This window comes from Amblyomma mixtum, chromosome 7 (genome assembly GCF_055824585.1).
Source record: "Amblyomma mixtum isolate Tamu chromosome 7, ASM5582458v1, whole genome shotgun sequence".
Taxonomy (NCBI): Eukaryota; Metazoa; Arthropoda; class Arachnida; order Ixodida; family Ixodidae; genus Amblyomma; species Amblyomma mixtum.
Genome location: NC_143018.1, coordinates 24,745,349 through 24,772,775, shown reverse-complemented (window position 1 = coordinate 24,772,775; position 27,427 = coordinate 24,745,349). Strand labels below are relative to the sequence as shown.

Here is a 27,427-nt window from a genome sequence, read left to right as displayed (position 1 = left end):
CACAATAACCCGGTGCCTCCCCTTATCAAGACCGTGAAGGCCCGGAAGCCGTTGTCGACAAAGGTAAGGTACGAGCAAGGCTTCCACACTCAGTACCGAACCACTAGTCGAGGCGCGTCACCTTTCTTTCTAACTTTTCCGGTATTATCACATACATTGTTATCTTCGGGATACAATATGACTACAAGCCCTCAAATAGATGCAGATCTGCTGTTCATCACCGAAGCGCTGGGAGAGACTTGGCCAGCCTGTTTTTCGAGGTTCCTGATTGAGGCGAGCCTTGAAGAATTAAGCATGCGGGCTGCTAGCCGCAGGGTTTTGCTGAACTACCGTCTCAGCAGAACTACCGCCGGTGTCAGCTGCACTTAACATTCCACTGTAGCCACATGCAAATTGCATTGTATCTCTGTCACTTCGTTTCGTGTCCGCGTCATTGCGGAGCAAATTGTAGCTCAGACAGGATGAGATTCACGGCTTCTGTGTCTTGACAGTAACGAGAATGCATGCTCTGTGCCCTTTGCAGTCGTTGTCTGGAGCAGCGACCGAGCCAACTTGTTCCAGACCGACGAAGATACGAGCTGCCTCACTTCCTGAGAAGCGCTATCATTCGACGCACACTGAGGTACTTAGTAATGTGTGTTTATTGGTGTTCCATACCAAACAGCTATCCTGTACGTATAAGCTGATTTGTTTGTAAATAATTGCTTATGGCCAGCAATACAAGAAGTGAGCGATTCACGATTTGCTACTGCGGTGCGACAATCTTCATGAAATGACTAAACTATTGTGTATCAGCTGAGAGGAACCACCTGATATTTTTTTTCTCTGAAAGCCTATTTGCAAGGCCGCACTAAATAGTCACAAAGCAATTGCTGATATAATGAGCATGTATGCCATCTTAGGCATTTTAAAGCTCCTACTCTAGCTGGTTAGCTTCGCAAGCCTTTTGAGCGCATTTTAGTTGTGCCAATATATTACAACTGCAGGTTTATTCCTAACAATGTTCCAGGCTATACCGCTTTCTTACGAAAGCATGCAAACCAGTTATCACCTTGCTGGAGAGTAACTTCTCAGCGGGTACAGAACTGATAACGGAATGTTATGTCACCCATTTTCCTTACTGACATGAAGTTTAACAACAAACTGTTGCGATAAGTTATCTTATTACAGGCAGCCCCTCAAACCAATACCTGATTTCCCTTTTCTTCTTATTTCCAAATGTGTCATAGCTTCAAACCTATCATTTCGCACTTCAGCAGAGTAAGCAAGATGTCTGAGACTATAACCTGCACATTAGGCTATTTGCACAAAAATGTTGTCTCCCTCACTTATGAAGTGTACTTGTTTGGAAGGTTCCTGCAACCAGAATAGAGTTGTCATGGCAGTCATCTAAAGGCAAAATATAGCACTGAAAACATTCGTATCGAAGAAAGACTGTTTAAAAAAAAAAACAGTGGAAATCGTTGAAAATGGGTCTAAACAAATTTGCGCTCGCACTTTGCCTCATTACTCGCTGCCTGCTTCTGTGTTTTCGCAGGCTGATATTGCTTCATTGGCGAAACATAAAGGGGCCGTCGTCATCAAGCACACGGGTAAGGAGTAATATTGCGCAGGTGGAGGGCAACATATATACTGACGCATCTTCCTTTGGTTTCAGTGCCACCAAAGCCTGATAATGAAAATGCGACGGTGAGTGTAGATTCCCGCTCTCCTCTTGCCTCCCAGTTCCGTGCTTTCTGTTTACGGCGCGGGTTTCACAGGGCTGGCTGTTGTGTATGTGCAGGACGCAGAAGAGGCCTCCATACTTGAAGTAATCAGCCACTGACCGGTAGTTGCGGTGGATGGAAGGAAACAACTTTATTACACACACACAAAATTCTTCCAGGGTGGTCCCCTACTGGTCCAGGAGTCCACGGGCCTGTGCTTCACGTAAAGCCCTATCCACGGGCGCCTTAACCACTTAGCCACCGCGGCGGTTCGTAAGCGCATGAATAGTGCAGCGTCTAGACCGCAGCGGTGGCCTAGAGCTTTGAGCATCCGCCTCGAAATTCGGGAGGTGCAGAGTTCGATCCCCGGTGCTGGCGCCCACCGATCCATGATACAATGGGTACATGCTTTGTTCGCGTGGTGCTCAGGGTGATATGCTTTAAAACTGGTCCTTGACTCCAGCTTGCGTAGAGTCGCTCTTTGGCTAAAACTGCCCTTGCGCTATAAGACTCAACATTAACATAGGGCAGCTTGTATTGCAACGTCGCTGACGTCCACGCACAAGTTTTCTTGGCATGTTTCTGCATTCTTATCGCCCCAGCAGTACAGACGGCAGCATTCCGACCTCCTTGTCGTACAGATACTTCCCACTGTGTGTCCAAAATTTGTACACGCCCCCTCCCCCTCCCCACTCACCGTCAAAAGTAAATAACCCGCGGGGTTTGCTTGTGAGTCCTGTTGCGTGTGCCTGGTTACGCATCTCTGAGAGACGGTATTCTCTGGAAAGAGGAATAGCTTCGAGTCAAGCTTTTTACTGCTCTGCTGGATGTTCTAGGGAGCGCCGCTAAATATAGCTTAGAAGCAAACCCCTGGGACTGTATATTAAGGCGAAAGCCTTTAATGGCTCATTCTGTCGTCCGTTAACAAAGGGTCTCACACGCGTTTAACTCGGGAATTAAAAAAGGTAGAAGAAACCCAATGATTGCTTCATATAGAGGAGGATAAAATGAACCTAGAAGCCAAGTTCGATGACTGTAGATTAGATAATTATACACAAAAATGTCGAAAATTTGTCGAAATATCGCGGATGCTGATATAGCAACTGGAACGGTGTGACGTCATCTGAAGTCGTCAGGGCAGAGTGAAAATTGTCACAGAATCGAAGGAAAACGACGGATTGGTGTCAAATTTGATGGAAAAATATGTAATTAAGCGTAATTAACACTTAAGATCCCCGAAAGATGTACAATTTGGGTATCGACATAGCCACGGGAACGGTGTGACGTCACATCCACCATAAGTCGTCACGGCATAGTGTCCTCGGCTTTCGCCTCTCAACAGTTCAGTTGCCAAAGTGTCCTCACAATTTTTTTTTTTTTTTTTTGACGGAGGCCGTACGTAGTGCATATATGTACTGGAAGCTGAAGAGAGCGCTTCAAAAATTTCCCGGAGAGAGGCAGTTTGAAATAGAAAGAAATTGTTCTGAGGAACACACTTAGACAACCTATCTATTCAAACTAAAATCAGACTAGCTAAAAAATCAGTGTAGCTATCTGTTCAACAAAAATTTACAAATTAATTATTAAAATAACGCACTGTGATGGTTAATGCCAGTGGCGAATTCGTAGTGGCGGACGAGAAAAGGCGAATCAGTTTTTGATACGAATAATAATTTGTCTGTAGTGTTAGCTTCATGTTGGTGGGAAAATACCTGCTCTGGTAAAGCATGAGAAGGGCTACGGAGGTTGCTTTTATTGGTTTGGTTTGTCTTATTGAGGTTTAACGTCCCAAAGCGACTCAGGCTATGAGGGACGCCGTAGTGGAGGGCTCCGGAAATTTCGACCACCTGGGGTTCTTTAACGTGCACTGACATCGCACAGTACACGGGCCTCTAGAATTTCTTCTCCAAAGAAATTCTACCGCCGCGGCTGCTTTTATTGGCTAGAGAGAAAAGTTACAGCGATGGCCGAGCGCTCAAGGTATTTGGAAACGAAGCTGTTTTGTTTCCGCCGGTGGGGGCTAGAAAGTTATTTTCTACCGGATGACGTCCGGATAGAAAAATTCGGAAGTTTTTCGGATAAGTTCGGCTTCATATTTGCCCTGAATCTATGTGGCGATATTTGTTTGAATTCGTCGAGAATGAGAGTAAGAGCATTCCTGCTTAAGATGGAAGTTCTTTTTCGAATTCTTGTTGCATCATTGCCTGCGCTTGATTTGCTTCAATAATTGCCCCCTCGGAGCGGCGCCTGTATTTCACCATTCGCGGCCAAGTTAGAGATAGATTTTAGTTTTATATTCGACGGAGTGCAGCTCGCTTCATTTATGCTAAATGCTCAAAGATTATTCTCCGCTGCTCACTTCTAACGTGTTTATTTTTCATTTCACACTTTGCACTGTAAAATGTAAAACGTCTCAGTGTTCTAATAGCGCACTTCGCAAGCTCTTTAGGGGAGCGGAGTAGATTCCAAGAGGAATCCAGGAAGTCAGGTGCGCGGATGAGACTAAGAAGTTTGCGGGCATACGGTGGCCGCAACTGGCAAAGGACAGGGTTATTTGGAGAGTGATGGGAGAGGCCTTTGCCCTGCAGTGGGCGTATTCGGGCTGATGATGATGATGATGAATCGAACAAATGTTATGTATGCAATGGTGCAATTCCCTCATTCAAAATCCTAAGACGTCAGAGGTTGGCAACAGCTATCAAATCTTGCTGTCTTCTCAGTGAAAATGTGCATCTGGCGTAATCTTACTCCTAAAGGCAACGGAACATCGGACTACTACACTAACACAGGAGCAACCCTTTGTGAGCCTATAGCTTTGATGCAGGTCTTAGTGGGCTGGTTCAGAAAGCTCATTTATAAACACTTAGGCTATGAAATCTCGCAGTGAAGTTATCATATCTATGAGCGCGAACACGTGTCGCACTACCCATAGAGCGGAGCCCGGAGTGCGGTGTGATGGACATCGCGAGTGTATCACTTCGAGTATGTCCTCGTCTAGCCGTAGTACATCCTGCCGCACTCGATGTCAACAGCATGGGGCGACAACCGACAAACCGTGCTGCGGACGGCCAGCAGCACGCATCTCATAGAGGTGCCGTTAAAGGGAAGCTGAAACGGTTTTTTGAGAATTCGAGGTTATTCAAGAATTCGAATCTATCAAGCTTCTAGATAAACCATGCAAAGTATTTTTGCACTAGCATTTAAAATGGTGACATAATCGTCGATTAAAACCGTGACGATGTTCAGGCTTCTCCTCACTACTTTGGAGGAGTGCGAGGAAACTCAGCAGTGACGTCATTATCGCCGAAACTTCATATGTCCGCTGCTTACGCCTGCATGCTGCTGTGCGTCGTCAGATGGCGCCAAACAATGCATTGTGAGCTTCACCTTCGATGGCGTCGGTTTTCTTCTATGAAATAACCCTTTCTTCGCTGGAAACGCAGTGCCGTCACACGTGACGTCATTATCGGGGCCTCTGCCCGTCGCTGTGCACTTCAGAGAAGCCTGAACGCCGACGACAACTTTAATCGGCGATTACGCCACCATTTCAAATGCTAGAGCAAAACGATTTCGCAGGCTTTACCTGCATGTTTCGCACATTCGGCAACCTTAAACTCATGGAATTCTAAAACCGCTTCAGTTGCCCTTTAAGTTAACAAAGCGTGGCACACACATTTAACTCGGGAACTAAAAAAAATGGCTGAGGCTTAGCTTAGGTTAAGCCTAGTCAGATGCGAAGCATATTGTCGCCGAGTTGCATATCGAGCACGCCGCTTGGCTAGACGTTCTTCACGCTCTTCATCAGTCTCTGTAGCACGCCGCAACTTTTGCTTCTCATTCCAACGAGCAGCCCTGTCTCCAGGAGGCATCTCTATCCCGTGTACGCCTAGCAGAGGCAGGCCCACCCCCTTGTATACCGCCGCTCCAGCATCACGTGTTCACTACAGCGCACCTAGCGGCAGAAGCAGGAAACACATTGGTCGCGACGCCTCGCGCGACGGCGCGAGTTGGGCCCTCGTTTTTCATCTGCTGTGACGTCACGCATCACGTGGTATGACATGGAGGTCACGAAAGGTCAATGGTAACGACACCGCCGCGCTCGAGGAGCTGGGTTGGGCTATTTTAGTATGCTTCGCATAAAAAGATAGCAGAAAAGTAACGGTTGCTTTAAATAGAGGAGGAAAAAATGAACCCATGAGCAAAGTTTGATGACTGTAGATCAATTATTTAACTATAGGCAAAAATGTCGAAATTGCGCAGAAATAGCGCGGACGTCGATATAGCCACGGGAACAGTGTGACGTCACATCCACCGGAAGTCATCACGGCATAGCGAAAATTGTCACAGAATGGTCGGAAAAACGTCGTATTTCTGTCAAGTTAGATGAAAAAAATGTGTAATGAAGCGTAATTAACACTTAAGAACCCCTAAAAATGTATAATTTGGGTATAGATATAGCCACGGGAACGGCGTGACGTCACATCCACCGGAAGTCATCACGGCATAGTGTCCTCGGCTTTCGCCTCTAAACACTTTATTTAAATGTCCTCGTAATTTTTCTTTTTTGACGGGGCTTGACGTAGTGCATATATGTACTGGGTATTGAAGAGAGCGCTTCAAAAATTTCCCGGAGAGAGGCAGTTTGAAATAGAAAGAAATTGTTCTGAGGAACACACTTAGACAACCTATCTATTCAAACTAAAATCAGACTCTCAACACTCCTCTCCTTTCGCCTCTCAACACTCTAGCCACCAAAGTGTCCTCGCATTTTTTTTTTCTGTGAAGATATGGAGCCGGCCGAGAAAGCCCTTGCGCGTTGATTCTGGAACAGTCACATTTATGGTCAGCACAGCAGCAACACAGGATGGTGTGCTTGCGATTGGTTTGTGAAGTTTGTGGCTGGTTTGATTTGAAAATTGTGGAAATAAAAGATGAATCTTTGTGAAAGTAATTTTGTTTTGTGTTTCAAACTTTGTTCATCAGTTTTGCCTGCATTTTATAGAGCGTTAACCCGACGACCAGCAATGGCATATTGCCCGTTTAAAATCAAGAGAACACAGGTAGAAGCAAGACTGCAGGAGAGCACCAGTTGAGTGCTATCGCCGTCGCGGACGACCCTTTTAAGAGAGCCAACTAAATCACGTTGGCTCTCACGTTGTAATCACGTTGTAACGTTGTAAATCACGTTGTAACGCCGTTACAAGTAACGGCGTTACCGGTAACTTAGTAGCGTACTCTTTACAATTTCAGAACTATAACGGTTAACGTACTTACGTTAACATTTTTCGGTAACATGAGGTGTCCCGTTACTAGTTACTTTTTATGTCAATTGTCCCCTTCCGCCTCTTTTTTTAAAAAAAAAAAACGCCGAAAATGATGCTGCAAATAAACAAAATTTACCGGTGTTCTCGACGACCCTTGTTGCGGCTCACATGCATGCAAAAAACACCTGCCCTTGACGACGCACTCAACTAAAAAAAAAAAAGCACGAACACGCAGTCACACACTTGTCTTCACCCCCAAACCACTCACACACACAACTCTCTAAAAGAGTGGTCGCATGCCGAGCCACCAATGGACCATTTGCAGAAATCTGTAAGACTCTCGCATTCTTTGTGGAAGCAGTTCCCTCTTCTGAGCAAGCTCAGGAATGTCGCCAGTTAACTTCAAGATGGCCCCAAGAGAGCCTTCGAAAGAGTACAATGGTACAGCACAGAAAAGGGGATTGCAGTCAACCGGCTGTTTCTATCCGCAACTGCGGCTACGTTTCTGATTATTGAGTTCCTAAGCAAGCGAAGCTCACCTTGAACACCTTGACGTAAGCACTCGCATTTTTGCCATAATTATGCAGGTTCAAGTAAAAAAAATTGTTTATGTGCGCAAATATATTTTTTTTCCGGAACTATGACATTTAAGCATTTCTTTATTGCCACACAATTTCCCCGTAATTTCGTAAGCAGAAGCACACCAGAATTACTGTAAATTTGTTGAGTTCAGCTGTGTTTTCTTTGTGAAGTTGGAATTATATGAAATATGAGCTTTATAAAATTGTTATCTTGAGTTCTTACAGCGAGGAACCACTGATTAAAATTTATGGCCATGGAGTAACGGCAAAGTAACGTGCGATACTTTTTTTCGGTAACGGCAACGGCAACGCGTTACCTTCTTTTGTAGGTAACGTAGGGCGGTAACGCGTTCTTTTTTTTTAATGGAACGAGTAACGTATTTAGTTCCTTTTTTTCGGTAACGCCTACAACACTGCTAATCACCTACAGATTAACGCGGGCCATGTCTTGCATGGAGGAGGCGACGTACTGAAAGCGGAGGTTTACGTACATTCACAAATAAGCAAACGCAGAGATAAACACGTGACTCTACTTGGAGAGCATTTTCTGAGTGAAAGGACAGGTGACAAGCGTATAGTAGTGAGATCATTAAAGGGTGAAAGAAAAGGTAAAGGTCTTAAATTTCTAAACTAGGGGTGTGCGAATATCAAATTCTTCGAATACGAATCGAATACGAATACTTGGCTCCGAATATCGAATCGAATATCGAATAATCAAGGATAGACGCATTTAAACACTACAAAACCTTTTTTTAAACACCCAAGAACATCACAGTTCAACTATCAGTGATGAAATGAGCACAAAAGGTGTGTGTGTGGCTGCACAAAAATTATCTAGGTCTCGAACATTGTTTTTAGAAGAGTGGAAATATCATAGAAGATGGCTGGTACACGGCATTGAATAAGGCTAGCTTGCCATAAGCCCAAAAACGCGCTGCTGGGATGAACATAAAGGTTTAGGTTTATGTTTCGTTTATGGGGGTTTAACGTCCCAAAGCGACTAAGGCTATGAGAGACGCCGTAGTGGAGGGCTCCGGAAATTTCGACCACCTGGGGTTCTTTAACGTGCACTGACATCGCACAGTACACGGGCCTCTAGAATTTCTCCTCCATCGAAATTCTAGCCGCCGCGGCCGGGATCGAACCCGCGTCTTTTGGGTCAGCAGCCGAGCACCATAACCGCTGAGCCACCGCGGCGGCTGAACATAAAGGGTTGTCGTGAAGGAAAACAGGCTGCTCCACATGGTCAGGCAGAAGTAGTTCCCTTCTAGCTGAAACGACTTCTCCAGCCACAGAAAATGCCCTCTCAATTGGCACTGAACTGGCTCGTATTGCGAGGTATTTTGTGCACAGCTCTGACTATACCAGCTTCGCAGGTATAGCCACAAAGAAGCTCACCAGCGCAGTCAGCTACGGCATGGCCCTTGGAGGAAGGAATGCGCATTGCTCTGGGCGCCACCTTGTTGTTATGTCTTTGTTAATAGGGCTTGCGGACCGAAATGAACGCCGGTGCTCACGATGAATATTCGAGACAATACGAATACTTGGATTTCGAATCGAATTCGAATACTAAAAATGTAATATTCGAATTATATTCGAAAATTTCGAATATTCGCACACCCCTATTCTAAACAAAAAGCCTCCACCGCATCAAGCAGCACATTAAGAGAGACCATGCACACAGCCTATGAGCGCGTTCAAAAGCCAAAGGCCCTGGGTCTATACCGCGGGTTCCATCAGCTATCCGCCGCCTAAACGAATTACCAATGCGACAAGTGGGGCTACTTGGTGTATCATTTTTAGATCTGTAGTAGAAATGCGCTGAGTATAAAAAGAACAAGGCAATACAGGACTGGACGAAGCGCACCTATCAACTGAATTCGCGTTTAAAATGTTTTGAATCATCCCAAGGAGCAAGGTAAATATCATATCTTAAGCCTATGAACATGATGCATAAACGCCGCCGTGGTGGTCGGTGTATACAGTCCGTACAGAGGAGAGGGAAAAACATGGCAGTGGCTTAACTCGGCTATGCCAGGATATACGTAGCGAAAGCTAAGGCGAGCGCAACGAGGAGGCAAGCGGTGTGACGTCATACCAAACGGCGGCGGCGGTTCCGCGGCGAGGCGCGCGGTGTGACGTCATGCCAGATGGCGCAGCGAGCGCGCGGCGTCCGCCAGCTGCGGCGGTTGCTAGGCAACGGCTCAAGGTCCGTCTCTGTGTCTCCTCGGAGCACCGCCACAGCGAAATCGCAAGTTCGTGGCCAATGTAGCTTTCGCTACAAATCTTTGTAGTTTTTCTTCCTGAGTGGAGCCCTCCGTGCAAGGCCACATGTACCGCCGTGATCCTGCAGGCCCGCTAGAGCAGCTGTCGCTGGCCTTGCAGTTCGGGCTGGTGATAGTGGTCTCAGGAAGAAGGGCGCTCAGTTCATGGCCCCGTTGGCCACATAATCTTACCAAGAGGAAGTGGTGGGGAGGGTTATGGGTGGTACGCCGACGGGTGGTGGTGTTCAGGCCCAAAGAGAATGGTAGAGTGTAAGTCGGTGTCGTTCGCAGCTCGGGCACTTATCTGGGTAGAGCGTTAAAGCTGTTGCAGCGTGAAAGCCATTTCGCACAATGCCTAGCAGTACAGGTGATCCGGCCAATATTGGAAACGTGTACCTAAAGGGCGAAGCTACAAAGGGCCAGAGCAAAACCATCCATTTCCAATATTGGGCCCATTGCTTGTGCTGCTTGGATATATCAAGCATCAATCAGCAATAGTGACGCTCAAAGTTCGAGTTGTGTGCAAAATTTCTTTAAGCGGTTGCAAAGCGTACGTTACACAAACCAGACGGTGTCTCAGTGAGAGACGATCATTTCTAGAATGCTTACAGAAGTTTGAAGGGGTGTATTGAACTCGTTGCTTAATGTGTCCCATGTTTTAGCGGAATCCGGGAAGGTGGAGTAGATTTGTAATCACAGAGCAAGTCACTCACTGGCATCCACCCAAGCGCTGACATACGGCTAAAAAGAAAGCTATACAGCTTCCGCAGACACTTCGTAGTTGAAGAATTCGTCCTAGTGCCGGGTTCGAACCCCCTGGACTAGGACGAAACTTCTTACACTACGAAGTTTCTCTGGAAACTAAAGCTCTCCTTGGATAGATGTCCATGAGTAATTACTATATCTTACGAAAAGACTGTGTTACTCCCTCGGTAGCTCTAAGAAAACTCGAACCAGATTTTCTTAGCCGCACGTCATTTGAGTTGCTTGATCGTGCTCGCTTCGTTTAATTTTTTTTCGATTTCGCCCCTTTTCAGCTTTTTTAATAGCTCCTTTTGGCCCTGCGTATCTTTTATTTTGTATCCTACTTTTCACACCTTTAAACGCCCTTTCTGTATCTATTATTTCTTTTATTTCATTCGTATGACGTTGTCGCGTACACTACTATCTGATATGTTTTCAAATTGCGTTTGTACTTCGTCGTGTGCCGAGTATGCCAACCCAGCGGTTTTTCAAGTGCCTCTTCGTCCATATTCCCTGTTGCCTCCTTTCGGAATTAAAGAATCATTTGATGTCAGCGCGGCGGTATTGTCTTTAATCTGCCCTGTAAAAAAAATCTCTCTTTTCTGTTTTTTGCTGCCATGAATCATCAACTAGACCGATAAGCCATGCCCGGAAGTTAGTACCTCGCCTTACTGGCCAGATAGCGCAGTTTCACTGCAAGGGGAGAAAGTATTTCTCCTTCCCTTTCCTGCCTAATCTTGCTCGAGTGGCCCACGTGCGCATATTTTTCTGGATACCGATGCGCTATCAACGCTCTGCGTCTGTGTTGTGCTTAACGTCGAAGGTCGGGGAATGTTGACAGGGCGAATTATATAACCTGGTGCCGGAAGGTATCTGTTAGCTTTTTTGTGCCCGCTAACGCTGGGGGAATAACGTTCCTGTAATGCCACTTCCCCCCTCACGGTTTCTTGCGTGCACAATTCAATTGCCTTGTAAATTCTGTGCCATATTTGTTCACTGGCTGGCGGTGCAGCTTGTTGAGGTGGCTCGTTGTCTGGTTATGAAGCGATCGTGACTGAAATGCGTGTTCGTGACGGAAATGCGTCTCTGTTTAGCGCGATAGTGAGTGCTAGCTAAGGAACATCATCCTGTTGCTCCTGGATAGAGACAGGACGATTTGACTCGCCCGTCGGCCCTGCTCAGATTAGTCCACTGTGGGTAACGAAAAAATTGGCAGTGGCTTGGCTCTGCTATGCCTGGATATACGTAGCGCAAAGCGACGGTTATGCTTGTACAACCGCGGGATCGGAAGAATTTAAAATTTCCAGTCTTCTGCGCCGTTTGGCAGCGGCTCGACTCTCCTTAGCTTCCATGTCGAGGGCGACCGTCTTTGTTGCGACTGAGAGAAGGATGAAAACCGCTGCCACGTGCAGGTAAAGGAGAGTTAAAAGATCAGAGGAAAGAGAAAAAGGAAAGAAGCGCGTCGCAGCAACAACTGCGTTCGCCGGAGCGGACGTTGCTGAAAAAAAAAAATGGCTGAGGCTTAACTTGGTTAAGCCTGGAGATTGCGAACCATCATCGTGTCGCGTAATTTGGAGGCGCACAACCACAGCGACGGCGCGAGGTGGGCCCCCGTTTCTCCACTGTCGTGACGTCATCGTGTCACGTGGTGTGACGTCATGTATCACGTGATTTGGAGGCGCACAACCACAGCGACGGCGCGAGGTGGGCCCCCGTTTCTCCGCTGTCGTGATGTCAGTCATCGTGTCACGTGGTGTGACGTCATGTATCACGTGATTTGGAGGCGCACAACCACAGCGACGGCGCGAGGTGGGCCCCAGTTTCTCCACTGCCGTGACGTCATCGTGTCACGTGGTGTGGCATCATCGTGTCACGTGATTTGGAGGCGCACAACCACAGCGACGGCGCGAGGTGGGCCCCCGTTTCTCTACTGTCGTGACGTCATCGTGTCACGTGGTGTGACGTCATGTATCACGTGATTTGGAGGCGCACAACCAAAGCGACGGCGCGAGGTGGGCCCCCGTTTCTCTACTGTCGTGACGTCATCGTGTCACGTGGTGTGACGTCATGTATCACGTGATTTGGAGGCGCATAACCACGGTGAAGGGCTGAAGTGGTAGCTAAAGTAGTATACTTCGCATAAAACAGATAAGCGGCCGAAGCCGCGCTCGCCGAAGCGAGAAGAGATATGCCCGACCGTCTTTTCTCTGCCCAGCGGCGCACCCTCCTCGCGCATGCGCAGTAGCGCGCGGCGCAACTGTCGTAGTCGGACGGCGGCGGCGGCGAGGAGGCGACGCACGTGCACCTCTCGTGACGTCACGTGGCTCTCGCGCACGCGCATAACGGGCGGCGGACACTCACGCGATACTCTGCTCTGACCCGCGTAGTGTAGCTTTAGGCACCGAGGGACGACACGACTCGGCAGAGGTGGTGCTCTCGTCCGGACTCAACGTGGAGCACGGCTTCCTGTGAAAGGTCGAGGCGGTCCGGCTGCACTACCAGGTACGCTATCTTGTGGCTCTCTGCAGCTCAGACTAGTAAGCGAGCGGACTTTTCATCACGCTGTCTGCAGTGACGGCTGTCGAGTATGTCCGCTGTCTGTCGGTTATTAAGACGTGCGGGCGCACAAACCTGTACTGCTTTTATGGGAGTGGTAACTACGGTGCTACGACAGCTCTCTAAAGGCTCGTTGAACGTTGTCGTGCCACAAATTAACATTTTTTTTAAACTACCATTCCGTCGGTGAACTGTCAGATACTGCCTAATTCCATGTTCGATGCACGATAGCCGCAGTCGCTAATACGCCATAAAACCCAGTGCCGGAACACAACTTCGCAATTCATGGTCTTTGCTGAAGATTAAACTGCCAAAAGAGAGGCGGCAAAAACTAGATCGCAACACTGATCTTTGTGCGCCTGGCTCTGGAACACATTTATTGCGGTGCTTATCCCCGAGTCAAGGACCTATACCGTGGCCCGTTTGTACGCGTTCATCATCAGTTGCAGCGACTTGTTGAAGGGATCACGGCGTCACTTCATACTCTGCCCTTTGACCCTGATTTTCTGAGGTTGTGTATCGGTTTCTTTCTTTGGTTCCGTGTAATTCGTTGTGGGTTCCCGGGGACGTAGGCCGTGGCGGAGGGCCAGACGGGAAGGTGCTTAAAGGAGCGCCTCATGGAACATGCTCACAACGTCAGAAACGGATGAGCAGGAACACTAGTTGATCACGTTGTCTCGTGCGCGTAAAAAAATTGCAAGCCACTTTTTGAAAAATGTTTTTATATGGAAGAGCAGGGAAAGAATAAAGCGTGAGATCATCGAAGCTGAAAAGATAGTTTATGTCGCACGTGTGTAAGCACTCCTTCCATTTTTCCGTGCGATAAAGAATTTGCATTTCTACGTAATCGACACTGTTCGCACCGATGGTTAGATACAGGGGCAGTTGGGACAGGAAGGGTCCGATCGATAGCGATAGAGGAAGAGGCGGGACGGGGTGATAACTGAATTCATCTGAATGTGCCGAAGAAAGCGAGACTCCGGCACCGTGAGTGATGGATGAGGGGGAGGGTAAAGGCGTTTGTCGAGGCGGAGCGCAAGGTAGACCTCTTTTATGGTGCAGCGAAGGGTGGGTCTCCCACCAAGCCCTCGGAGGACGGTGGGAGACTCACCCTTCGCCGCACCATAAAAGAGGTCTACCTTGCGCTCCGCCTCGACAAACGCCTTTGCCCTCCCCCTCATCAATCACTCACGGTGCCGGAGTCTCGCCTTCTTCAGCACATTCAGATGAATGCAGTTATCACCCCGTCCCGTCTCTTCCTCTATCGCTATCGATCGGACCCTTCCTGTCCCAACTGCCCCTGTATCTATGCGGACCTGGCCCATTGCCTCTTCTATTGCCCGGCTGCTCAGCAGTCGGGTTCCTTCCCCCCACCCTCTCTATCCATCACCACCTGGCTCGACTGGCTTGGCGCTGAAGGGGAAGAAGAACAGCGGCTTCTGGTCGCCCAGGCGGTCGAAATGCTCGGCCTGTAAATTATGGTCGATTAAAAGTCTTTTACTACTACTGCTACTACTTAGGTGTCTTTTTTCTGGCATATAAATATGCTGCTCTTGAAGAATAAAAGTTATTGGAAGTTAACGCCCGTGTTGTTCGTTTCTATTTTTTGTGTTTTGCAGTGTTTTTGCAACACGCGTAACGAAGGGCTTGAAGAAGGAAAACCGAAACGGAATCTCGCAAAAGTAGAGCACCTGAAAGAGAACTCGAGCTGCATGGGTGCGAGAATAGGCTTCTATAGTCTGCATTTATGCTTCGCTTAAAATGTTACGGTCGGTTATGGTTTCGAAAATAGCGATTAGTATGGTGTCTGTATACTGAGAAGGTGGCGGAATTCCTCATTTCCACTTTTTGTAGCTCATTCATTCATGCAGTCCCTTGCGCAGTCTATTACTACACTACCATATTTTAACCTTTTCCGGGAGAAAATAGAATTAGCATCCAGCCTTATGATATGTCCAGACTGGATGATGCGCAGATGCGGGAGACGAAAAATAATTGGTGCGTTAGTGAGTAGGACGCCAGGAACGTGAAAGGGGCTTCTCAGTATAGAGGCACCCTTGTTTTTAGCGGCTATTGGCGCTTTTATCGGATGCGTTGAAACAAATGTGGATCACGACTGTTGAAAGGACCGGCTGGCGAGTGGCTTGGCAGAACTGCGGCGTTGTGGTGCCGTGCTCGTAACCACATGCACTATTCGCCTCGTGAATTAGGAAAAGTAGTTCGAAGTGTTTCACCGTTACAAAGCTACCGAGTTAGCGGTTGGGTGGCACGAACACGTGCGATGTTGTCCCCCTTTCACCGTTACAGGCCGTCAGTCGACCAGAAAGAGTGATTGATTTTTTTCCGAAGTAAATAAACACGTGCAATACGCGACCACTGGGTCCTTAGTGTGCCCTGACGAGTGCCGACAACAGCTATGTCGCCGCGGCATAACCTAAGCTTACCAACACTGACCCCGACCTTTCCTTCTCAGCTTAGGAGTGATCCATCCAGTACCTACCAATACCATTCCCGAGCTAAGAAAGAGCTAAAAAAGAGCAAAACGCTGAGGCAGCGAGTGAGTATCGAGCGTTAGCAATATCCAACGAATATTGCATAATTAGCCATCTTCGCTATATCCGGTACAAATTTTTCGTTATATCCGGATATCTAGTTTTTTTTAATGTCAATGTATACAGCGCAAGAAGACAAATTGTTTCACACCACGTCGAATGTGCTACATCACTTAGTTTGGCCGTAATGGACTGTTCGAAGAACCAAAGGTCATCGGTGCGAATCCCTATGATACGCTGCGCTTTGATTTGACAGTAATCTTATGCTCCGTAACGCGCTCAATCGTTTAATACACTCCGAACATTCTACGGCAATCAGGTGGTCCACAATCTGTGTACCAATGATACCACCCACTGGTCCCATTTGAATGACATTGTGTTTCATGCTAACGCGACCTTGAGCAATGCGAGTATTAGGGCTAACGCTCCAAAAGCGCTTCCTGAACCTTTCAGTCCCCCGCGCGCTCTCTCTGAGCTCGGAAAGAACTTTTCTTGTGTTTTGTCTCTCATGTAAGCGTTTCTGCTTCTCGCCTTCCCTGTGCGCAGGTTAAAGAGGAGGCGATGAAGCGAACTGAGACTGCCGAACCGGCACGCCCAGTCGGCCTGTCCAGCGAATCGACCAAGCCGACCACGGAGATTCGCCGGCACCGCGGTAAGCGTGGCTGCCCAGCGTAGCGCCGTTGTTGTCTCGCGTCTTGCCAGCTCTGACGTGTAACGTGCTGTGCGGCCTCCGCAGTATGCTTGGGCCTTTAGTCAAGCGTCGCGCTATGTATGAAAGCCGGTACAGTTCTTTATTAAGGCGAAAGCCTTTAATGGCTCATACTGTCGTCTGTTCGCAAAGCGTGTCACACGCGTTTAACTCGGGAACTAAAAATATAGAATAAAACCAATGGTTGCTTCAGATAGAGAAGGAAAAAATTAACCTAGAAGCCACGTTTGATGACTGTAGATTAATTAGATAATTAATCATAGCAAATGTAGAAATTGCGTGCAAATAGTGCGGACGTCGACATAGCCATGAGAACGGTGTGGCGTCACATCCACCGGAAGTCGTCAAGGCATAGTGCAAATTGCCACAGAATGGACGGGAAAATGCCGGATTTATGCCAAATTAGATGGAAAATGTGTAGTTAAGCGTAACTACCCCGAAAGATGTATAATTTGGGTATCGATATGGCCACGCGAACGATGTGACGTCACATCGTTCCGTGTATTTATTTATTCGCGGCCAATGAACCATCAGTTGAAGCCGGGGTTCATCCTGTGTGTATCTTTGTCCTGTGTATTTCGCGCTGAAAAGAAAAAGGCATTCTACATATTACGAGTTTTTGATTAACTCGTTAACGAACAACTCTTCCTTCTCAAATGCGTTCGTCTCACGCGGCCCCGTCTTCCCGTCACACAGACCTGCCTCAATCGATGAAAGCAACGGCTCCTACTCCTTCCCCGGTCAACTCTCACCGTCACCACCAGTCGGCGCACCTTAAATGCGCCAGCGGTGTTGGTGCCACGCCCCGACAGCCCGTCGCGCCCGGGCTGGTCCACTTCCAGGTGAGTTGTGGTGACACGCTTGAGGACGCCGAGATCCGCACACCTAAGCCAGCACTTTTTCCTGCCCTAGAACTCTTGCACCAACTTGGTGAGACGCGCCGCTGTGCCTCAGGGGTTATTTCACCTACATCTAAATTGAGATTATATAAAATTCTAGGGGGTGGGGTGTTGTGAGAAGCAGTAGACATTTTTAATTTTGTGCCGTTGGTGTGCCTCACCCGTGACAATGATTGCAAACAATTACTTCACTTTACTCAAGGACTTAAGTCGCATTTATGAGCAGGAGAAAATAAAGAACAAGGACTACATCAAATGCGTGGAGAAACTGTGAGGCAGTTCAGACTGCTAGAAATAAACTAAAAAAAGGCAGTTCACTACCCCTAGCGTTATGCTGACGTGGAAAACGTTGTAAAGTCTGTGTGAAAGTCGTGGTTACTTCCACCATAAGCCAGCTGTGGACGATGTGTCCCTTTGGGTCCATGCCCTTTTCGGCGTTAAATGGTTTAGTGTAAAATGGAAGGAAAAGTAATCGGGTGTTGCCGTTTAAAAACAAACTTTGTCCTGATTACGTTATTTACCCTAGCTTGTCTTCGCGAAGATCATTTCACGAGAAATTTTGTTGGCGCAAGTGGTGCCTGGAGTGTGTAAACCACCGACATGAAAGCACATTTTTTGGTAATGGTTACGACTGGCAGAAAACTATGGCGGCGAAGGTAGGCACTGAGGCTTCTTTCAGCCACCAAGCTATTTCCTTTCGTGCCCAGAACGAGATCAAGGGAAACTAACTTCACTAGAAACTTGGCAGCTTTAAAAAGTCGTCCTTGTTTCGGGCTCTAACCCAGGATCACCACCTATCTGGGGCTATTGCGAACCGACTAAACTAACTACAACCGCTAGCAGATGTGCAAGGTGACGGCGATGTGATGAATTCAAAGTCAGAGCTATCTTGTTCAAATGTGTTTATGGAAATTTCTGAGGAAGCTGGATCTCTTATCTATATAACCATAAGGATGTGCTCTGGTGGATGCTAGTAATTACTGCTGGTCTGAATTGACCCGGGACCCTCTGATAGAGCGTTCCTCAAGGCCCATGTGTTAGACCTCACACTCTGCACAATTTTAAATTTTACTTATGATTGCTCCCCTAGCTGAGACAACCTTGTAACAGAACAGATTGATGCATAACGTCCAGTACCGTAAATCTGCCGGTGCGACGTGTGCCTGCGTCAAAGCGAGACTTCAACAACATGAGCCTGTCACGTCCGAGTGCCTGCGGCTACAATGGAAAAAAAAATTAGCTGGGGTTTAGCTTTGGTTAAACCTGGTAGGTTGCGTAAGCCGGTCTAGCAGCGTCTTGAGCGCGACGCTTAGCAAGGGGCTGTTCGCGTTCTTTATCTGTCTCCGAAGCCCGTTGTCGTTTCCTGGCTTCGTCAAGCCGACGTAACCTCTCTTTCTGTTTATCAGGCGGTATACCGACTGAGCCGGCAAGGTTGCTTCGTTGGTTGCGACTGAGAGAAGGATGAAAAGGAAAGTGTACGGGCCTGCCGACTGGCTCAAGCCGAGCCACCACCGCTGCCACGTGCAGATAGAAGAGTGTTGAAAGATAGATAGAGAGAGAGAGAGAGAAGACTTTATTGTCAGCAATACGTTGGTGAAGTTCATGGGTGCTTCAGCCGCTCCAGGTGGCCGGCAGTTTGAATCTGTCGGCGACCTCCTGCGCTCTTGTCGTGGCCCTGGACTGAACGCCCGGGTCCGGGCTAGCGAGAACAGCTTCCCATTTTTCAAGTGTGGGAGATGTGACTAGATCTGCCGGAGGCGGATCCTCCGTGCTATCTCAGATTATGTGGTCCAAGGTGGCAGGCTCGCCGCACAGCTGACGGTACGGATTTACCAAATCTGGAAAGATATTGGAATATATCCACGGGTTTAGCTGTGACCATGTTTGCAGCCGCCTCCACGTGGTAGCATGTTCGCGGCTGAGCGAAACGTGCGGAGGAGGCAGGCTCGCTCTAAGCTCCCTGTAATAATTTGTTATGGCCTGATATGTAATTAGCGTCTCACCCCTTGGGGCATCAGGGTCCGAGACCCCGTCATCGGCTCGGCTAACAAGACCTAGAGCATACTGGTGAGCGGCCTCGTTCCCTGGAACACCCGCGTGGGCTGGGACCCACACCAGATCCACTTCCTTCCTATAATTTAGCATCGTACGAAGAATTTTGTACGCAGTGGCGGAGATACGTCACCTCGCGAAGTGAAGGGTCGTTTTGGAATCACTGAGAATTGTGCTGGTGCCTTCTTGAACGATCCCTAGTGCTATTGCAGCCTCTTCGGCGTCTTCCACTCGGTCCGTGATCACCGTAGCCGCTACCCTGCGGGAGATCCTCACCGCGCTCACAGCGAAAGCGTCTTTGCCTGTAATGTTATAATGTGCCGCATCAATGCGGCACTATCATTCCATAGATACTTTTTGCTTAAATTCTTCGCCCTGGCCCTCCTCCGTTTGTCGTGACGGTCCGCTTGCATGTTCTTGGGGACAGGTTTGACCCGAATGCGTTCGCGCATCTCTGTCGGTAAAGTTACCTGGCCTGAAGAGTCCTCGCCCTGTATGCCCAGACTACTCAAAATGTAGAGCACCGTATCTGTCTGCCTGAGCCACTGCTCTGGCGATGTAAGTTGCGCCTCAATCAGCTCTTCGAGGGTGTTATAGACCCCAAGAGACAGAAGTCTCGTGGTGTACGTGTTTCTGGGGAGGCCGAGAGCCGCCTTGTACGCCTGCCTTATCAAGCAGTTCAGCTTTTCACTCTGCTCTCTTGAGATTCAGGTAAGGGGTAGCGTACACGAGCCGACTGACGACGAAAGCCTTAACGAGCTGGCATGTGTCGCGCTCTCTCATGCACTGTCGCCGAGTCGCCACGCGCTTAATGAGTCGTATCGTCTGCTGGACCGAGGTCGTCAACCTGTCCAGCATTACTTTGTTGCATCTGTTGGATTGTATATGCATTCCAAGTACCCGTATCGTTTCCACTTCTGGAATTTCGTTTCTACGGATTGTCAGTTGTATTCTGTTCGCCTTCGTTTTGCAGGCCCATCCGTTATTCCGGACGACCAGCAGCTCCGACTTTCGTGGGGAGCATTTCAGTCCTGCCCAACGGGCGTGGGCGTCTACGACGTCCGCCGCCTCTTGTAGGCCCGTCTCCATCTGCCCGTCCGATCCACGATTTATCCAAATCGTGCCGTCATCAGCATACACGGTATGTCTAACACCCTCTATGGCTTCAAGCTTCATAGGAAGTGTGATCAGCGCGGTGTTAAGAGGAAAGAGAAAAAGAGAGAAAAGACGTGCATTGCAACAACCGCGTCCGCCGGAGCGGACGCTGGCTGAAAAACAGATAAACGGCCGTGGCCCCAGAGCATCACCACCTAGCCCAGAGGCCACCTTGAGCCGTTGTTGTGTTGTTGTTGTTGCGACTGAGAGAAAGATGAAAAGGAAAGTGCACGGGCCTGCCGACTGGCTCAAGCCGAGCCACCACCGCTGCCACGTGCAGATAGAGGAGAGTTCAAAGAGGAAAGAAAGAAAAAAAGAAAAAAGGCGGCGCGGGCGCAAGAACCGGCTTGTTGTTGTTGTTGTGACTGAGAGAAGGATGAAAAGGAAATTGCACGGGCCTGCCTACTGGCAAGAACCGGCAAGCGACCGAACGCATTTTATACCCCCCCCCCCCCTTCGTTCTCCGGCCTCCACTCCACAGCTGGCGAGAGCGCGGCGACGGCAGCGCCTCCACTCGGCTGCGGCGCGGCTGCAGCTGTAGTGCGCCGTGCCTCGCGCTGCCCTAATCCGACAGCTTAAAGTGGGAGCCCAGCGACGGCCGTTCTTGTTGCCATGGCAACGACGCTCCATCTGTTGCGCACCGTGCCTCGCGCTGCCCTTACCCGACGGCTTGAAATGGGGGCCCATCTGCGATCGCTCTATAGGTCAAGCGTGCTTCGCGCCGCCCCTACGCGAAAGGCTGAAACCTGGCGTAGTATTGCTTACGCAATAAAAAAATCCGGCACTCCCTGGCTGTCTTAGAGGCGTCGTTTCTCATGCCCGTGCCCCGTTACCTCCTCTCAGGCTCCGCCTGCGGTGCTGACTTCGAAGCTGTCGTCGACGAAGGACCCACCGGTGGTTGGCAGGATCTCACTCCAGAGATCGAAGAGCTTCTCGCACAACGAGTTATCACGCGCCAACGCCTCCTTCCTCGGCGAGTACCAGGACCTCGTCAAGAAGGCGCAGCACGGTGAGGAAGTGGACCGATGACCACCATCCCCAACAGCAAAGCTAATCGGCCCAGTATTGGAAATGCATTAGGCCGGTCAAACAGAGAGGCAGAGTGAAACCAGACATATGCAATATTGGGACGATTACTTGCGCTGCTTCGGATTGGCGCGGAGGGAAATTCACTTAGCCCAAGCGCACATCAAGTGCTATGTTGAATTCTTAAGCCTAGTCCTGTCACCTTATGAGGTCGCGCTGCAGAGAGTGCAGCGAATGATAACGTGACTGAAATCGAGAGAAGTGAACAAATGATCACTGATAGTTTAGGGTCGCAGGATGGATTCCACTACATGGGAAACGCTGGCAGGGGTGGCAGTCAGGTGGAGAGATATATCAAGCATATATCAAGCAATTATCTTGCATCTCACGGCCACGGCTGGCGCAGGAGAAAGGCAAGCAGAGGCACCTTGGTGGTGCTATGGACGTAAGTCGACTGTTGGTAATGCTGGTGTTCATGTTTCAGCGTTCATATCTCAAGCGTGGCTGCCGGGTGCGCCCATACTCTTGTGATTCAACGTCGTCACTTTTACCACCGGTCGGCATGAGAACGTACAATAAAGGGTTGTAGCTTTTGCTGCTGTTCGTTCATTATCATCTTTTTTTCCCCAGATCCGAAAGCCCTGAGCACCCGCCAACTGATGGAACTGGTGAGGGTTGTCTGCCACGCAGCCACCGAGGGAGTCCAGAACGCCGAGCCAGCTGCTCAGCTCTGCGTCTCCTTTATCGCGGTACCCTGACATTTTTCTTTCCTGTTTTCTTGTGGCCGTGACGGGGTCGAGGGTGCAGGTCGCATTCTGGTCGACTATTCCTCGCTGAGTTTATAGCAGCAAATTGCAAGGCGCAGTGCTTAAGTGCTGCACACGGCTTATGTTTCTAAACCGTGATGTCCAGTTATTCTCTCGGCTGGTGGCTTTTGCACTGCCCGCGCTCTCAGTTTCTAAATGTATGTACACCATGAAAGAAAAGTGGCAAAATGTGTTTATCTTTTAGGGTGCATAGCTTCCCTACTACTCAGCTCTAGCCATGTGTCGGGCAGCATACTTTGACTACTCAACTCTAGCCATTTGTCACGGGTATCATACATTGAGATTGGTTTATTCTGAAAGCAACTGCAGCTGGAAAATGTGAAATCATAAACATAATTTCCCTCGAGCCGAAATGGGAGTAAAGACCAGATTTTGTCTTGTGCCTACGCACATCATAAGTTATATAAAACACTCGAGCGCCCGTGTCCTCTGTTAGTAATAGTGAAGTGCAAACATCTTGTGATCTGAAAAATGGGCAGGGGTGACAGCCAGACCAGCCTTGTCAGTACACACACCTTATATACTTCGAACGAGCACAGTGACACAGTGCTGGGTATACTGCCGCAGTGGCTCAGTGGATTTGGCGTTAAGCCGCTGCTTCGCAGGTCGCGGGTTCGATCCCGGCCGTGGCGGCGATATTTCAATGGGGCCGAAATACAAAAAAAAAAACTACCATGTGCTGTGCTATGTCGGCGCATGTGAAGCAACCCCAGAAGCCAGAAATTAATCCGAATCTGTGGCGTCCCTCGTTGCCCATGTGTCGCTTAACATTCCAGACCATACAGGTCTGAATGCATCGAAGGCAGCAACAAGCTGTAGCATTATCTAAGTGTGTGCCTTAGCGTCGCGTGATGCATACAGAAAGGAGTAAAAAGGGCCGTAAGCTGTCTTCTAGCGCACTCCCTTTTATGAAAGGCACTGCGCAAGAGGGGAGCTTATTTCTTTTTTTACTCCCATATAGGCGATTCTGATTTAGTGTAAGAACGCCGATAACAATGTGTCCTCGTGCACCCTGGCAGACGGAGAGGGGCGAGACGTTTCTGGAGAGCATTCTGTGCGCCTGCCGCGAGTGGTTCACCGAGCGAGACCAGCTGCTGCGGCCGATCGACGCGCCCTCTGCGGTGCCGTGCCGCTGGACGGCCTACGTGTGTTTCCTGGCCCAGCTACTGGTGGGGCTGCAGGGTCTTGGCGGAGCGGCAGATGACCACGGGGCTGCCGCGACGCTCACGGCGAGTCGTACGCTGCGCCTGGTAATGCTGCTCTACGACTGCTGCCACGTCATTCTTCGGCCACCGTCGTTGGGTAACCCATCCGAGGCAAGTCCCCCTCTCCTATTCCGCTGGTCTTCAGGTAAAGAAATGAGACTTGGAAACTGCACTTTCGCCCGCTCGTAGTTTAGTTCACTCTTCATCATACTACGGCAATTTTACAAAGCTATCAACTATCCGGGGAAATCGTATGATCTGAGAACGTATTAACCAGAAGAAAAAGCCACTTTCTGTGACGTTTTTATTGCCCACGAATGGGAAACGGTGCAACAAGGTTTTGGTGTTTGATTTGATTTATTTTCATGTATCCCAGACATTAGAAGATGGGAGAAAAAGCTGCTGTTATGCAGCTTGACTTTGCTCCCATCCCCGCTACAAAAGCAGAGCATCAGCTACAGATGCATATGATGTCAACTAAAAACAAACAATATATGATTGAGCTGCAATCAAGACAACAATAAGTTACAATGAATTAATAACACAGGCAATAACAAATGTGCACAATGAATTGCGAGAAAAAAAATCAGGAATGATGTAATACCACATCAGTAACGTTAGACCATGTCCATAATTTTGCAGATGTGGAGGAGAACATGACAAAAACAACCAGTTCAGCGCACTCAGTGACAAGTCCTCTATGTCGATTGCCTCATTCCTGAAAGAATTCAGTATGTTCGGAATGGTTGTAACATTTCTGGCCGCTTTCCGCAGTATCCCTCAAGTTCAGGGGTTCATTTGCTTGGTTGGCCGCTTGCTGTTGTAACTCTAAGTTTACCTTAGGAAGCTGTTCTTCGCAGTGAGCGCATTAGACATCACGTGAGCCCGCGTGCTGACTCAATGCACACGTCGCTTCTCAGATGGATTGCCTGCGGTTTGTGCTGACCATCGCCGGCGAGGTCGTCGAGCGCGACGCCCCCCAGTGCATGGAGACCTTGGTTCAGCGGATGCGAGAGGCTTTCCTGCTGCCCGGACTTTCTGCGTATGCGCGCAAGACCCTGCTGGAACTGATCGAGCTGCGCTCCTCCGGATGGCAGTTCAACCGCGCTCAACAGCTGTACTACTTCCCTTATACCCAATCCTGGGGCACCGCAGGCGAGCCCCCAAAGTGTCGACCACGATGACGACGACTCGTCGCCTCTTTCTGTCTTCGGGGATATATTTCGCTGCACCGATGCTTGTTTGTGGCGCTCTGGAACGTTGGCGACAGTTTCCAGAGACTCAAAGATGAATGAATTAGAACACACAAAATGATGCACTGTCAGCTGTCATTGTTTCTTTCATGTCCGAAAGCCATCAGTTTGTCCTCATATGCCTTCCAGTGTCGATGGGCATCTGTCGGTCACGTGTTGAATTAACAGCATGTTGACCACCTGTAACCACCGAGCCAATATTTCTTCACCACGTGGACAATAGAATTTGTCATCGATACTTCATCCAAGTATTCTGTTACGAGTTCGTTTACAAGCTGCGGTACTTTTGCAGCTCTCGTCAGTGTCTATACCTGTGCATATCTTGTACCTGTACGACAAAAAAAAATCGGAAGCTCTTAGGTGGTGTGCATCAAGTCGCTGAGGAATCTATGACAGCCTTTCATCATGGTGTACTCTCATCTGCATTTACTGCTAGTGTAATTCTTCAGTGCTCGGTTCAAGTATTTTCCCCCAATTTCTAGTGTGTTAATATTGTTGTTCTGCCAAGCTCCCAGCAAGCGGCGTTGCTTTATGCGTTGTTTTTTTCTTTGATTAAAAGATCAGAGGAAAGCACTGGCAATGCTTTTTATGTGTGTTTAGCAGTGTTTGTAGCCTTCGTTTTTGTTGTAAATAAAAGAATGTATATATCGGCCGCTTTCAATGCTGTGTTCATTTCCTTCGATGTGCCCGCAGGGGCATCTGCAACCTGCAGACGTTGGTGAGTTGCGACACCACGGTTCCCGAGCCTGCGCAAGGACATCCGCGCAGGGGGATGTCACCACGGACCCGAGCACCGACGTTCATTCTTGCTTGCAGCGCCGTGTCTGGGGAAAAGGGGAGCCTAGTGGCTGAGCCAATGCCGAGCGTTGGGGCCTTTTAGGGCCCCTCGGCGGAGGCAACACATCACTCTGGGCCCAGCTTCCTGGAGACGGCACCTCCGGCCTGACCCGACCCGGGGAAAAAATCGGCAGTATGCTTTTCCTGTCCTCCCCTCCATCTTTCACTTTTCTATCTCTCTCCCAACTTTCCTGTCTCTCTCTCTTCGTTTTTCCTTTTTTTCTGGCGGTTAATATTAACCTTGTGTGGCTGACAATTAAACCTATGTTTCGTCATATTGTGTTATAGTAGCGGTGTACAGCCGGCGTGGGCAGGGATTTTTTAAATTCTCTGTCCTATCCCCATGTTGGGCTCCGTGGTGGGCGCCTGCCGCCGTTTCCGAACATCAGACACATTTTATGACTGCTCGTTTTTTTTACACTGATCTCCCTCACGAAAGAGGGCGCACCGAGACATCAAAATTCTTCCTTAAAAATGAAGTAACCTATACCACGTTGTTCACAGCGGAGATTAGGACAAGACTGCTCGACTACTCTATCCATTAATGGTTAGCAGAACCTTGGAAAATTCCATTGGACGAGGATAAAAAGATCAAAAGGCTTGCAAACGGCGACCTTCTCTCCTGAGTCTCTTTCGGAAGTTAAACTGCCATAAAAGAAACCACTTTACGCATCAGTTTTTTTTTTTCGCTCACGCCATTGGATGTCGGATTTTTGGCATAACGGGACCCTTAAGAACAAGGTTGGCGATGCCGCATATAGGTGCACTAGGCTGAGGCCTCTGAAGGGCATGTTCAATGCGTACTGGCCCGGCGGGTCGTCATGTTTTCGTATCATTTTAGAGCGAGAGCTCTCCACTCCTCGGGGCACAGCTTCCGGTTTCGATGTGGATGAGACAATGCCTCACAAGGTCAAACTGTACTTAACGGCGTTGTGGTAAGGCCCAAGCTATGGTTTAGAATGACTACGCGATCATATGACTATAACCGTTGGGAACCTGACTTTGACATTCGATTTGAGTCAGTGGAGACCATGCTTAACAAAGCTTTCGTTCGTTTAACTGGGTTCAAGCCACGTTGAACACCAGCTATCTTTGTCTGCGTATATTCTTCACTGCTCTCTTGAAGGGCGCGTGAAATCGTTGGTAAACTGCCACGCCTTGTTACGGTTCCTGGTGGGCCCGCCTTCCTTTCAAGATGAAGATAGGAAAGCAATCTTTTGTGAGTGCTTTCGTTCAAAAATTCAACGTGACCTCGTTTCTCCTGCGGAATTGGAGTATTTTTCTTCTGTTTCACGTCCACAAAACACTTCAGCGTTACTAGGCTTTTGTTCAGCGTTTCATGCCGGCAACGTAGGCCCTCGCGTTACAATCGTGGTCGCGTTACATTCAAGCATATGCGATATTTTTGACCATCTCGGTTTCTTGAATCTGAACTGAGGACGTGCGTAGTCTACATCTTACCTCCACTGAAATGCAGTATCTGCCTCCGCGATTAGATCCAGCCATGGTCTAGTTCGCAGCAGCAGTTCGCCTAACTACAGAACCCCTGCGCCAGGGTAGAGTATGTAGTAATAAATGGATACCATAAGGAAACGCTTTCCAAAGTTGAACTATTAGCAATCGCTAGGAGAACAACAGATTAGACAACGGCAATAGGCAACAAACTAATTTTTTTTTCAACAAATTTCAACTAGTTTCTGGCACTCCTTCCAAACTAAACTTTTTCTTGCGAAATTCGATGTGCTGGTGGACAACGTAAACGGTTGAGCGTTAGTCACATTGTTTCTTGTAAGCGTG

General features: G+C 48.6%; 1 pseudogene; it reads left to right on the top strand.

Annotated features, from left to right (window-relative positions):
- The window catches only part of LOC149335344 (uncharacterized), a 31,381-nt pseudogene extending 6,657 nt beyond the window's left edge, over positions 1-24,724 (top strand).
- The last annotated feature ends 2,703 nt before the right edge of the window (positions 24,725-27,427 follow it).